At 37.6% G+C, this 14008-nt stretch overlaps 1 long non-coding RNA gene across 1 annotated transcript; it reads right to left on the bottom strand.

Moving 5' to 3' along the window:
- Positions 1 to 5268: 5268 nt before the first annotated feature.
- On the bottom strand, positions 5269 to 13325 carry LOC144797616 (uncharacterized). The gene is made up of 3 exons (XR_013603429.1): positions 13229 to 13325; positions 6222 to 6297; positions 5269 to 5316 (listed from the first exon to the last, which is right to left on the bottom strand). It is a non-coding gene; the product is annotated as an uncharacterized LOC144797616 (long non-coding RNA).
- Between the last annotated feature and the right edge of the window lie 683 nt (positions 13326 to 14008).

The following is a 14008-nucleotide window of genomic DNA, read 5'->3' as shown; positions in this document are numbered from 1 at the left end:
ATGTCTATCAAGACATTTTCGTACCTCCCAGGAGCTAGAATTGTAGGTGGTAATAAATCTGATGACCTTGTCACCGCCCTTCTCTACCTTCTCACTGGGTGCTAGCAGTTCAGTACGCGTAAAGTTAGCTGCTTTCACATTTGCTTCTTTGATCACCTTGGGGTTATAACCACGCTCCAAAAACCTTTCAGTCATGCAGTCACATTCTAGATTAATGTAATAATGTATAGTACTGTAATACAATATAAGTCGCTTGTGAGTCAATAACAAATTGTGTATTGCCGTCTTCGTGCTTTTCTAATATGGCAGCCCTCTATTATGGAGAGTGAACGCACTTACATGGAGAATTAATTTGAGAATTAACATAACTGCCTAAGAATGGATTTCTTTTTAGGGGAAGAAATTAGTATCAGCACAATGTGTTCGTTTTTTGCTGTATACGATTGATATGCCACTATAACGGGCGTTGGGGCGACGATAACACTATGTATGTATAGTTCTGCCCGTTACCAAAGAGTTCCTATAAGGAGCCACTATATTTGTTAAAAATGATGTGAAATGGGGCACTATGGTATATGTGTTTTTGTTCAGAGAATTTTGTCCTGATACAAATGAGAATGCGATTAGGTTTACCTCGGTGAAAACCATTATAAGATGGCTGACAGTTTTTTACGGGGCAATTGTCCTCTTTTCATGTCTAACAATTCACGTTGCACGCAACTTTCAATGTTTGTTTATATGTCGATTCACTTTATGTAAAGTTACCCGTGAACGAGGCGGCTTCTGCCGAAACGCGTTGGGTGTTTTCTTGGCTTATGCACTTTAAAATAAATCGATTTGAATAATCTTGGAAGCGGTGTCTAACTTTGGAAGGAGTGCACGCGTGCTGTTCTCGGCATGGTGAAACTGTATGGATGACAGGGGGACCTCGGACCCTGTGGTGCACCGCTGCTTTTGTGTCCCGGCAAAATCTGAGGAGGTGACGAGGGATTGGCAAGAGTTCAGTAATAGTATAAAGATATATATATATATATATATATATATATATATATATATATATATATATATATATATATATGAAGTCATGGTTCATATCTAAATATAGCACTGTTTCCAAGCTTTCAAATTACTTTGCAGGAGATCCAATGTTGTTAGATTTCAGAAGACAATAGAAATGAAAAATAATTTGTTATTTTCCCAATCTTTATTAAACAAAAAGTCAAAAAAGCAGACTCACATTCTGATTTATCAATGTGCATTAAAAATGTATTGTTATTAATTATATTGCACATTTTTGAAAAAGTTTGAAGAAGAAAGAACAAAGAAAAATGAACTTACTGACCACCTCGCAGAGAGTCATCAGACAAACAGTATACGTGGAACTACGGGGACCATCATGCCGAGCAAATCGCCACACTGAGGGTGTCCACTAGAGGGCTGGCAGAGATGTAAAAACCCGCCCCGCAATCCACTTGGAACTCTCACGAACTGAGGCAAGACCTTTGAAAAAGTTTTATGAAACACGTCAGGTGCCTCAGACTGCTCATTAAAGATTGCTGCCTGCATCTTGTGTAAAGTGTGCGTCACTTCTTCTCTGGGAGAGATCCTTGGCTGATATATATATATATATATATAAAGGTGGACACCTTCGAGCATTGATATATATATATATATATATATATATATATATATATATATATATATATATATTCACTGAAAAAACCATAGGTTATAGACCATATATAGTTAGGAATTAGCATTTAAAAAACCTTATTTTACTCACACAAAACCATTGAAATTCCATATATAGTTAGTTGCACTAACTATGTATCGCGCACCCGCAATCCACTGCTGATGATGTCACATATTACATCATTCATGACATGGTCAGTGACATCACTGATGACATCACTGATGACATCTCAAATGACATCACTGATGACATCTCATTTGACATCAATGACCACATCACTGATGATATCATTCATGTGACAATACAATGCATCTCCTCACATTTTAATATAACCTCTGTTACAACCAGTGTTAAATACAGAGTATAATTTTTGAAACCATTGACACACCAATACTAGTTACTACATACGCACTCACTGATTCCTACGTCTACACACACATTCACTCATTCATCCATACAATCATTCATACATACAATCACTCATCTTTACAACACTATCATATGCACTCATACACCTATACAGACACTCACACTCTGCCACTCATCCATGGAGTTACTCACACACCTAGTCAGTCCTGTAAAGAATCAATCACACTTCCATTTTCTTGTCTATACAGTTAAACATAGAGCACCTTACATTTTCAAACATATAGTAACACATACTTACTTTCTTATACAATCATTGATACAAGTACACATTGATCTGCACAGAGTCACACACCTCCCAGCCAGCCACACACACACTCAGTCTCCCATACAAATACTTGGACAATCAATCAATAACCCATATAGTTAATCATATAGCTACTGATCAACACATGCAGTAGTTTACAGAACAACAGACATAATGATGCACAAATTAAGACAGTTTAGTCACTAACCCATGCACTCAGTGAGACACATTTAATCACTCACTCATACATTCAGTCATGCACCTACTAAATCCTTCGTCCAGACAGTTATACATCTACTCATTCTTCAATATCTAAAACATATTTAAACTTTACAGAAACACACAGTCACTGGATGATGTCATCAGTGATGTCATCAGTGATGTCATTTGAGATGTCATCAGTGATGTCATCAGTGATGTCACTGACCATGTCATGAATGATGTAATATGTGACATCATCAGCAGTGGATTGCGGGTGCGCGATACATAGTTAGTGCAACTAACTATATATGGAATTTCAATGGTTTTGTGTGAGTAAAATAAGGTTTTTTAAATGCTAATTCCTAACTATATATGGTCTATAACCTATGGTTTTTTCAGTGAATTTTCAAGGTTTTGTAAATGCTAATTCCTAACTATATATGGTCTATAACCTATGGTTTTTTCAGTGAATTTCATTGGTTTTTTAATAGCTAATATCAAAACCTTTACAATGTATTATTCTTTAAAAAGAAAAATATTTTTTACATGTTTTTTATACAATTTTTTTTGTATTTTTTTTGTTTCGCTCCCAGTACGCGTACCGGTTAGCTTCCCGTTAGCTCAATCCGGAGGCGCGACCCGGTACGCGAACTGGTAAACGTTCCTTTTGCGCACCTCTCGCGTTACAAAACAACATGGTGACGCTTCGCGTCAGCATGACGTTTCGCGTTCTCGCGTAATACGTCATATTACGTGCTACGTTTGCGTACCCGGAAGCGCACCGGTACGCGAACCGGAAGCGATCCGCGGCGCGGCGCCGACCGCGTAATGTAAACATAGCAGGTCATGTGACTCGATAATAACACTTTTCATTGGTTCATTTCACTTTTGGTTTCCTAATGATGTAATACAAGGTCATGTGATCTAAAATGGACACTTGTCATTGGTTTAGAACTTTTGTTTTTCCCAAATGATGAAAACCCCTCCTTCTTTCATCACTCTGACTTTCATCTTGGTGAGAGAAAGACCCTTTATTGAGACTTTGTGATGGCTTCATTAGTAGCTTCAGCTGGTGCTAGCCCACCACCTCCACCAAATCCAAGAAAGAGAGGACCACCTGCAGAAGTAATTCTGCAAGAAGAGGAAGAACAGGAAGAGGAGGAAGAGCATGAGTTTTTGCCAGAGGAGCCCAGGAGGTACAATCGACAGGAGAATTATATCTGGCAATTCTACAGAATTCCTAAGGGGCAAAAGAAAGTGAATGCTCGTTACGTGTTTTGCCGCATATGCGGTGACAGATTGTCAAGGGGCACCGATAAAAAATATAGTTATGGGAATCATACTATGCATCGGCATATGAGTAGGTGGCACCCAAATAACTATAGTGCTGCCCAGCTACGTGACCAACAACAACATCCCCTCCAAATGGCAAGAAGATCGGTGGTTCCAGAGGTGTCGGGACCAGAGGCGAGGGAGGTGATTGCAAACATCCAAATGTTGTTTGGTCACGTAAAACAAGTGTGCGTGGAATGTGGCGCTTTCATCTGCTACAGAGAAAGTAGCATCACTTTGATTTTGCGAGCAATTCAAAATCATATTAATGTTTGCACAAAACGCACCAAAAAATAAATTCATTTTTTTTTTTTGCTCCTGTTGAGCCCTTTATAATGGATCGTTTTTGTTTCCCCCCCCCCAAAAAAACCAAAAAATTTTTAAAAACGTTCAGAAAATACAAAAAAAGTAAAAAAATGTTCAAAAAATACTAAAAAAAATATAAAACAACAAAAACATAAAAAAAAAAGTTCTTTTCAGAACTAACTCCCCATTATAAAAAAATTAGTAGAAAATTTGGAACTCTGCCAACCTGTATTTCTCTTAGTTCGCTCCCGGAGCGCTACCCGGTACGCGTACCGGAAGCTAACCAAAAAAATATTTTTTAAAAAAGAACAGTAACTATAAGGGAAGGAAATACACAGTTATGTTAAAAGAAAGACAGCTCTAGGGAGTAAAATAAGGATACTGTTACCTACAATCCACTGTTGATGATTTCACATATTACATCATTCATGACATGGTCAGTAACATCAACAGCAGTGGATTGTAGGTAACAGTATCGTTAGTTTACTCCCTTTAGCTGTCTTTCTTTTAACATAACTGTCTATTTCCTTCCCTTATAGTTACTGTTCTTTTTTAAAAAACATTTTTTTGATCAGTCATAAACAGTGACATTAATAGAAACAGAGAGAGTGAACAAGAGTGAAGAACTATGGTCCTCCTGAGCCACCCTCAGAAAACCAAGGGGGTCAAGATACATCTACCGTGCCCCCTTCTACCTATTCTGAACATTATTTGCCCTCCATCTTGTATCTTGATTCGAACGAAACACAAAATGGTGGACTGCCATAACGCTGCTGGTTTGCGAACCGGGCAACTTCCCAGGAAGCGGTCCCCAAAAAAAAAAAGTTGGGAAAGTAATTCACAGACACTAAGAGTAATAGAGATGGAGTGAGTGAACAAGACTGAGGAACTATGAGAACAGAGGGACTGAGAAAAAGAGTGGAAGGAGTTGAGTAAATAGGTAATAGAGAAAGGAATGAGGAAAGTAGCAAAGGCAGGAAACTGAGGATTAAAGAAGTGAAGCAGTGGATCTAATAGTAGGTGAATGTGATAGAAATGTAACGAAAAGAGTACAACTATTTACCTTGTAATTGCTGTTAAATTAATCACATTTTATTTCTATACTTTCAATCTGTGAAAGAGAGAACCAACATTTAAAAAAAAATTAAAATATGTATTTAAAAATTACAAAAGACAAGGGAAAATATTGAAGGACAAATAGTTTTTCAACAACTTTGACACTGACAGAAGCTTCTGCTTCTCCAGGTCCTCTACACAATGCTAAAGATATACATTTTAAACTAACAGTATCTTGATGCAGATGAAGTGAGGACTATCTTAAAACATGGTGCATCTTTTGCATTGCTCTTGTTTCAGAAAAGTGTCGCTTCAGTATGCCAATAACATGTCTCCTATCCAGAGATTTGTTTGAGGTGAGGCCTACTCAGAGTTCAAGATGAGATTTACACTTGTTGAAGTGTACAGAGGAGATAATATCTGTGAAAGTCTACTAATGAAGTGAGTCATGTCCACTGCACTCTTCAACAAAGTAGAAACCTCCTATGTTTCCCTGGACAGACCTAAACTTGATCTGCACAATGTGATTCGTAATGATAGGAAACTCAAGTGATGTAATTGAAATATGTGCAATTTATTTTGCTCATTTCACAATCACATCACTTGTGTTTCCTTTGCTTAGGTATCTCATTGTGCAGATGTAGTCCAGCATATGAAAGATTACGTAGAAGTGCAGCACTGCATACAATAAATTTAACACTTACAGAAAACTCACCTTCTCCATGCCTCCTACACAGTTCTACATATACATCATAAATGCAAACAGTACAGAATTAATTATACATGTTAAATGGTTTATTTTTGCTGTTCTCAGAATGTATCAAAATTCACTAAAAACAGTGACTTGAAGGTATTCATCATGTAACAGCGGGGAAAAAAAAACACAATCAAAATGATTGTGTTTAAAAAACCCATACAACATCAGAAAATAAAATTCAGAACTCCTTAAAGTTAACTTACTTTCCATGACGTCCAAGGATGTCCTATAAACAGCTTACACTCTTTTGTGCTGTTATTACTTTCAGCCCGCCACTTTCTGAAAGAAAACCTCCATCGTTTTTAAAAACACGTTACATGCAATAAATGACTTCTTGCTCTCTACCACTATTTTCCACAAGGCCAAATCTAGTCAGAGATATTTATAACTCTTGGATTTCTTGTAAGCCAATCCCATCATTTGGCATTTCCGCAACTTTCAGAATTAAAATGTTGAAGATCATTTTCACAATCCTGGAATAATAATATCTTCCCCTTCTTGGTCAGTCATGTTCTACATTTCCTATGACACTGATACTGCTTAATATGAAGCAGACTTACACTACCTCTATGAGTACTACAATTATTTAATTCTCTACATCACTTTTAATCACAAAGCAATGTAAAACAGTAGACAGCATTGCAGACTTACATTCCCTCTACTCCATGTTTTGATTGGCTGCTTCAATTAGCTTATGAAAAGAAACAATTTTTCTGAACTCATTTAAAGTGCACATACATCTCCATAATGTCCAATCCTTTGATTAGAAGTTATGTCTCTGAACTACACTTATCCTCAAGGCCAAATTGTGTAGGAGCCATTAGAACTTCTTGAAATTCCACAGATCATATCCCGAGATTATTTTCCTAAAATTTTGGTTTTAAAAACACCAGGTAAGAGTTTTTAAGGTCATACGGCAATTTTTTTTTGAAAATTAAAACAGAATCATTGCAGAATGACCAGCCATTTCTAGACTTTAAATAAGCTGTGTAATGTCCTGATGATATTGAAGGGCCGTCATGATATATAATTGCTGTAGTTACAAAAGTCCTTCCTGATATTGACAACTGCGAAGCTACAAATTTTTTTATTAAAGTTGTCAATTTTGTTCCATCAGGCCTACATCGTTGGAACATTAAAATGACGTACTGGCCATATTTTCGTATAAATAATGTGGACATCATTTCAGATTTACATTGGCTACACTCCATGCTGTGATTAGCAGCTTTTACTAGCTTATTAAAGGAGACTGATTTACTGTCTGGCAAAGTTAAATATATAAATCTTTCTGAGTCTACACTAGTAGTACTTGATACCATACAGTTCTCGCAGTCATGCTGCCATTGATAAGAAAGCCCAAACAGCTGATCTACATCTACACCTTCAGCATGTAATACATCAAGCATATACATTAAAAACTCCTGACAATCTTGCTGAATATTTTGAGAGAATTGTGTTTGCCCTGAACATCTGTCTAACAGGTTTCGAATTTCAGACACACTTTCTATTTTTGTTCTATCTGTGCTACATTTCTCTAACACAGAATTCAACAAACTGCAAAATCTTTGATCAGAATTGACCACAATCTCTTCTTTTACATTTTTTAGAGAAAACAAAACATTCATTACTACATTAGCATAGCAGTTGACACCAGAACTGTTTTCAAACTGAAAACCAACAACATCTTCAACAGAATCCTCTTTGTTTCTGCTTGTAATTTTAGGTTCATTCACTTTTTGTCTTTTTGCTACAACCTCCCCAGTATTGTTCTCATTTCTTCGTTTCCGGCCTACCAGACGTTTCTCAAACAAAGGAAACTGAGGCAAATGTGGCGCATACTCTCTTCTTAACCTATTGTATTCCTTAACACAATCTAGATCTGCACAAATGTTTCTGACATCACACTCAATCAAGTACAATCCCGATAAAGTTCTAACTCGTGACAATGCCACATATGCCATACCCTCCTTGAACACAGAACTGCCAATATTCACCAATGCAGTGTCTACACTTAAACCTTGCGATTTATGAATTGTCACCGCATATGCCAAGCAAACAGGGAACTGCTTACGGCGAACATATAAGTCTTTTACAAGCAAAAATCTAGCAGAACAACGAGCAATTAGCTGTACTTCCTCAATGCCATCAAATTTAATTTTTAAAAATTCAATTCCATCTCTATTTCTGTATTTCACAAAATCAACAACATTACCCATTGATCCATTTACCAGACCTCTTTCAACATGTAAATTCCTTCTTAAAATTATACGGCAGTTCAAGCACACATTCAGAGTCTTTTCAAAACCTGCAGTTTTAGATATAGTCTTCTCTAATGAATCCAATTTTGATTTCAGATTCTCAGACAAAATAATTGTTGATCCCATATGCTGTACTCTATCAATAGCTTCCACTTTCACAATCTCTTGCTTTTCTAAATGCAACATTTTGTTGTTAAATTTGGCACATTCTGCAAGAGTTGGCATCAAACATATTCCAGATTTCTTATCAGTAATTTTCTGAAAAATATTCTCAGGCACAACATCTTGTTCTGGATATAAATTTGACAGTAATCGTGCATGTAAAGCTTCTTTTCCATGCTCGGTCACTTTTCCAATTCTAACATCTTGTAGAATAGTCTTGTAAACTTCATCCTTTGCCTGACGCATATTTTCATGCAGTTCAGCATAATTGAAGTTTAACCATATATTGACGTTGCCAATGCTGCCTAGGCACTTCCTGGTATCTTCATGCGTGAGCATTTTGAACACAGGTTGCCCTTTCACTGGTGTCAGCTGCAGAAGATATCCGAAAACAATGATGTGTTTGCCACCAAATAACACATCATACTCTGTTTTGAGAACTTCTTGCATCCTCAAATGCACAAAGGCAAGCATGACATTGGAAACCATGCTTACTTCGTCAATGATAAGAAGTTTCATTTTCCTCAAGATTCTTGAAACTTCAAAACAAGCATCTCCAGATAGCTTGTGATATTCTAATTTGTTGTCATGCTCCACTGGCAGCATCAGTAAACGATGTAAAGTAATCCCTTTAATATTATGTGCTGCCAGTCCAGTTGGAGCAGTGACAACACAAGACAGCGATGACTCTGTCCTTTCCTGCAAATAGCATGAAATTGCTTTAATGAGGAAACTTTTTCCAGTTCCCGCTTCTCCACTCACGTACAGTCGGACAGGCTTCAACGACGTACATGAGCACTCTTTCTTATCATGACTTAATCCATGATCAATTTGCATGGTAACTTCGTCATATATTTTCCTCTGCTCAACGTTGAGTTGCCTTTCCAACTCTTCTAAGTTAACCACATCCTCTTGAGCATGTGCCATGGCTCTTTCCACCTCATTCATAGCAGTGGCAGCTTCATTTTCAATAAGAGGTCCTCCTAGTGGATCCTGACTCAATGAAGCAGAACTCTGACTGTCCTGAGAACTGTCTCTGGCAATCTCGGCTGCAATTGTTGCTTCCTGCTCAATTTCCGCATTCAACATTTCTACATATTTGGGAAAAGCAGGACATTCTATGGTCTCCTTGGCGGCATTGAAAGAGTCTTCATAACAGAGGAAATCTCCAAGCAGTTCCTCTTCTGCACGCCAAGGCTTGAAAAGTTGCAAAAGTGCTAAATAGAAAAACTCCTTTTTTTCAGGAGATTCGCCACTCAATTTTCGATGGTTTATCAAGTGGCATTTTCTTTGCTTCACCAGACATCCCTCACTTCCTATTACAGCATACACTCCTTTCTCAGTATCTTCTTTGATGTTCCTCTTGAACATGTAATTTTGCAGAACCTCATACAGACAAACATTCTCGAGGTGACTGCTTCGATTTGGATAATATGTATCCAACATGTTGGTCTTCAAAATGTCGGTACTGTTTGGCTCCTTTTCCGCCAAATACTCAATTTCCCGCACAGGTTTGAGAACTCGATTACGCGTTGCAGCAAGACCAAGACTCGCCCAAACGATACTCCTGGACTTGGCATAGAGACTTGCTGAAGACAACCGGTCAGAACATTCGTACGCTCCGATTTCTCGATGCGACAACATCTTCAGACTGAAACTGTACAACTTCTTGCTGAGGCTCTTTTCATGGGAAATGTCCTCCCACATATCCTTCAATTCTGTCTTCTCTTTTTTGGTGATGTAAGACGTCACATACCGAGCCACAGCCATACAGTTATCAGCCACAAACTGTATATCCATGTTAGCATTCCACATGGACAAAATCACCGGGTTGTAGTCGTTGATGTACTTGGACTCTTCGTTCCTCTTCAAATTGTAAGTGTTTTTAGGTGATTTCTTCATGACATTGTGTCGCAGCGAAGACATCAAACTGTTTACTCTTCCTTTAGAAATCACCGGTCGTGGATAGCCGAAACGACATTTAGTGTAGAACTTGTCCTTGTTTCGGAATTTACGACGGCAGTACTTTCCACATCGATGGCTTTGGAAACGCAGAACTTTTTCTCTTAGGCTTTTCTTCTCCTTTGCGTTTGGAACAGCACACGTAGAATACTGTTGGATGAAACTCATCACTGAGTCATCTGGATCCGTTCCAAATTTAGGTGCATCCTTGATCCACAGCAACATATGTATATGAGGAGCACCTCTTGCTTGGTACTCCTTTCTCCAGAAGAAATCCAACACCTCTCCAAGAGGTGGATTCTTCTTATTCATGATGAAAGACATCATAGCTTCAAATCTATGATTGAAGTACCTACATACATTGACTGGATCCAAAGAGCACAGTTCTCCGGGTGTCTTGAATTCGATGTTTTCTACGTTAGCATTTGCCTCTCGTAGAAATTCAAGTAAGTCTTCCCAGCCATACTCGGCACAGCTCAGAGTGAGGAACCATGTGGGAGTACCTAAGTTCCTCAGCATACATTTTAAATCACCATGACGACGGTACCAGTACTCATTAGTACCACGCTGACACGCCATGAGATTAATCAGGTGAGAATCCAAAATACTATCTTGGACATTCACTTTATCCATAAAATCACTTGCCGAGATGTTTTGCATGTGTATACCACTTTTCAAGATGTGGTTCACTGCATATGACAGTCCAGACAGATCGCTTTCAAACAGGAGATGAAACAAATATGGAATGCATTGTCGAAACCTAGCATCTCCTGCATACAATCGCAAAGTCCGGTATTCAGAAGCAGGAATTTGATGAGGTCGCTCATCATATCTTCCTCCCTGACCTGTTGGAAAAAGCTGTGGGAAACACCGAGCTTCCAAACTTTGCTCCCAAACACTAATGGGACTCCCTTTGGCTTGTTTCATTTGAAACAACTCAATAGCATTCCCCATGACTTCCTTTGAATGCAAAGGATGAACACTATAATGTTCATATATTTCCTCACTAGTAGAGAGTTCTACTTTCTCAATTTGACCAGCACACAAATCGCTATCCTCTTCCTCACTTACTTCCTCTTCTTCAACATATACATTCTTATAGTATTTATTATTTTTTTTCAAATACAATGTTGCCTTTTTAACTTTCCTAACATCTACTAAATCTTGCCATATTTTCTTATTCTTTGTCGGAACCCCATTAACTAAGATAACCAGAGGTTCCTCTTCCACTTTTTCTACTCCAATTGTGTTAATGTTTTTCTTCAAATCTAGAGGCAAATAAACAACTCTTCCCTTTAATCCTCTCTGTAAATCTGATGGAGGCAATTTCCCTGTCTTTGGCTCCATTCTTACAATAGCCTGAAAGGGATGGATACTTTGAATCAAAATAGATTCATAAGTATTTAAGTCCTTCAATTCAGAAGGAATCTCAACCAATTCCAGATTATTATGAACTGCTCTAGCAGGCATCTGGTTTTGTTTTAATTTGTTACAACAATAAGTACACACACGTTGATCCAATCCCAAATCAAAACAATTTTCTACCATCAAGTATGTTGCAAAATCCTTCCATTCACTATTATTTTCCCTTTCACTTTTTGCATATAAATCCACTAACTTAGTCTGATTCTTATAATAAGTGCGTCGACAACACACACAAGTGAAATTAGGCCTCTCACTTGATTTCATGTCAAACGTCGCAATTTCCCTCTGGAAATTATCTGTACTGGAAACATGTACAGTATCTTCCAAATGACCCTCTATTTCTTGCTCAATTTCAACATTCTCCTCTTTACTTCCAAAGTAACAAAACTCAATTTCTTCACATATATTCCTCACATCTATTTCAGAACCATGCAGAAGAGCAGCACATAATTGTTTCAGCATAATTGCTGGACTCTTAGCATAATACAACAGTCTAACTAACTTCCTCACTTTGTTATGATGCACTGCTAGCATCCTGAAATGATGAAAAACACTCTGGCATACTCTCCTGGAAAGACAAGCCAGTGAATGACCATGCAAACCTGTCACTTCTCTCACTCTGCAAGGATCTAATTCTTGCAACAACCTCATTTTCTGCTTCAAACTTTTCTTGTTAAATGACCGTACAAAATCACAAAGCAAATTGATAGAATCCTGTCGCACACTGCAAATACTACTACACTTCCAGGTGTACACAGGACCCTTAGCACGTCTTCCTAAAACCTCATTACCTAACAACTCTTCTGCCTCTGTTGTCACAAGTTTTTCTTTTTCAACTGGACAACCATCTTTCACTTCATAAGCACGACCACTGATGTCAACTGCATGCACCAAATCATTATCCTGGAAATAACTCTCTTCATTAAAAAATGCCTCACAGCTTGAACTATGTATCCATTCTCCAGAAAAAACTTCACAAAAATTACTACGATTAACTATTCTCTTCCATCTACTATTTCTTTTGAAATCAAAAATTGCCTTGTTTAGCTTCCTAATTCTATTGATTATCAAAATAAATAACTTACGTTTAATTTCAAAAGCCTGATCAATAACTTTCTCAACTTTTTTTTTTCTCCTATAAAAAACTAATTTCTGTTGACCTTTCTTAATATTTTTTAACAAATTGCCAATTATCCTGTTACGGAACATTCGTTTACGAATCTCCGTAAACTGTTGTTTCCTTCTACTATCATGCACAGATTTATCTCTTGCTCTAGCAGTAACATTTTCATTTGTCCTTTTCTTTCCATTTGATTTACTTGTGTTGTTATGGATTGAAACATTTTCTGTACTAATATTTTTTTTATTTGAAATATTTTTTATGAAATATTTAGAGCTCTTACCCGGTGCTTTCTTCATCGCTTGAGAAATCTTTTTGTTAGAGGACTGCTGCATTTTTTTTTTCTCCTGCTGTCTTTGACGTTTTGCAGCCTTCATCTCTCTTATTTTTGTAGGCATAGTTGAATCTGAGGAAAAATATAATAAAAATGTTAATAAAAAAATATTATCAAACAGTAAATCAGTAATAGTGATCAAAAACATAACACACTACTTGACATTTTAAATAGAAGATTTTTTAGTCCTTGCAAATTTACAATACAGAAGTAGCAGAAAAGAAATGAGATTTATATTTATGTTACCTATGCTATTTTATATGTGAATCTGATCTAATTTTATGAGCATATTTTTTTTTTTGTAAAAGTTTTATTTTATTTTAAGTTGCACAGGAAAATAAACAGAGGGCTGCGGGGGAACCGCACATAACTCAAAGTCATGGTAAAATCTTTGTACGCACAGCAACAGTGACTCAAGCCATTCCATATGCATATCCAGCCCAGGCGCGAGACCACATAGCAATTAGGACCATTGTACACAGTGTTCTAACAGTTTGTCATTAGGTCAGTCCAGCTGAGACACCCAGCGCCGCACTGCGCCGGGCCCTAGCCCTCCAGGAACCATACAAGCGGTGCAGATAAGCAGTTCGTGGATCCTCCACAGCCCAAAGACAGAAACAACCAACATCCCCACCCCACCCCCTCCCTCCCCCCAGTGGTGACGCCATTCACTCAACACTCAATCATACCTACATTACACTTGAAAGAGGTGCATCGACCTCAAAGAGG

This window comes from Lissotriton helveticus, chromosome 12, assembly GCF_964261635.1.
Source record: "Lissotriton helveticus chromosome 12, aLisHel1.1, whole genome shotgun sequence".
NCBI classification, from domain to species: Eukaryota; Metazoa; Chordata; class Amphibia; order Caudata; family Salamandridae; genus Lissotriton; species Lissotriton helveticus.
The sequence above is the reverse complement of the archived record's forward strand: the minus strand, read 5'-3'. Positions and strand labels throughout refer to the sequence as shown.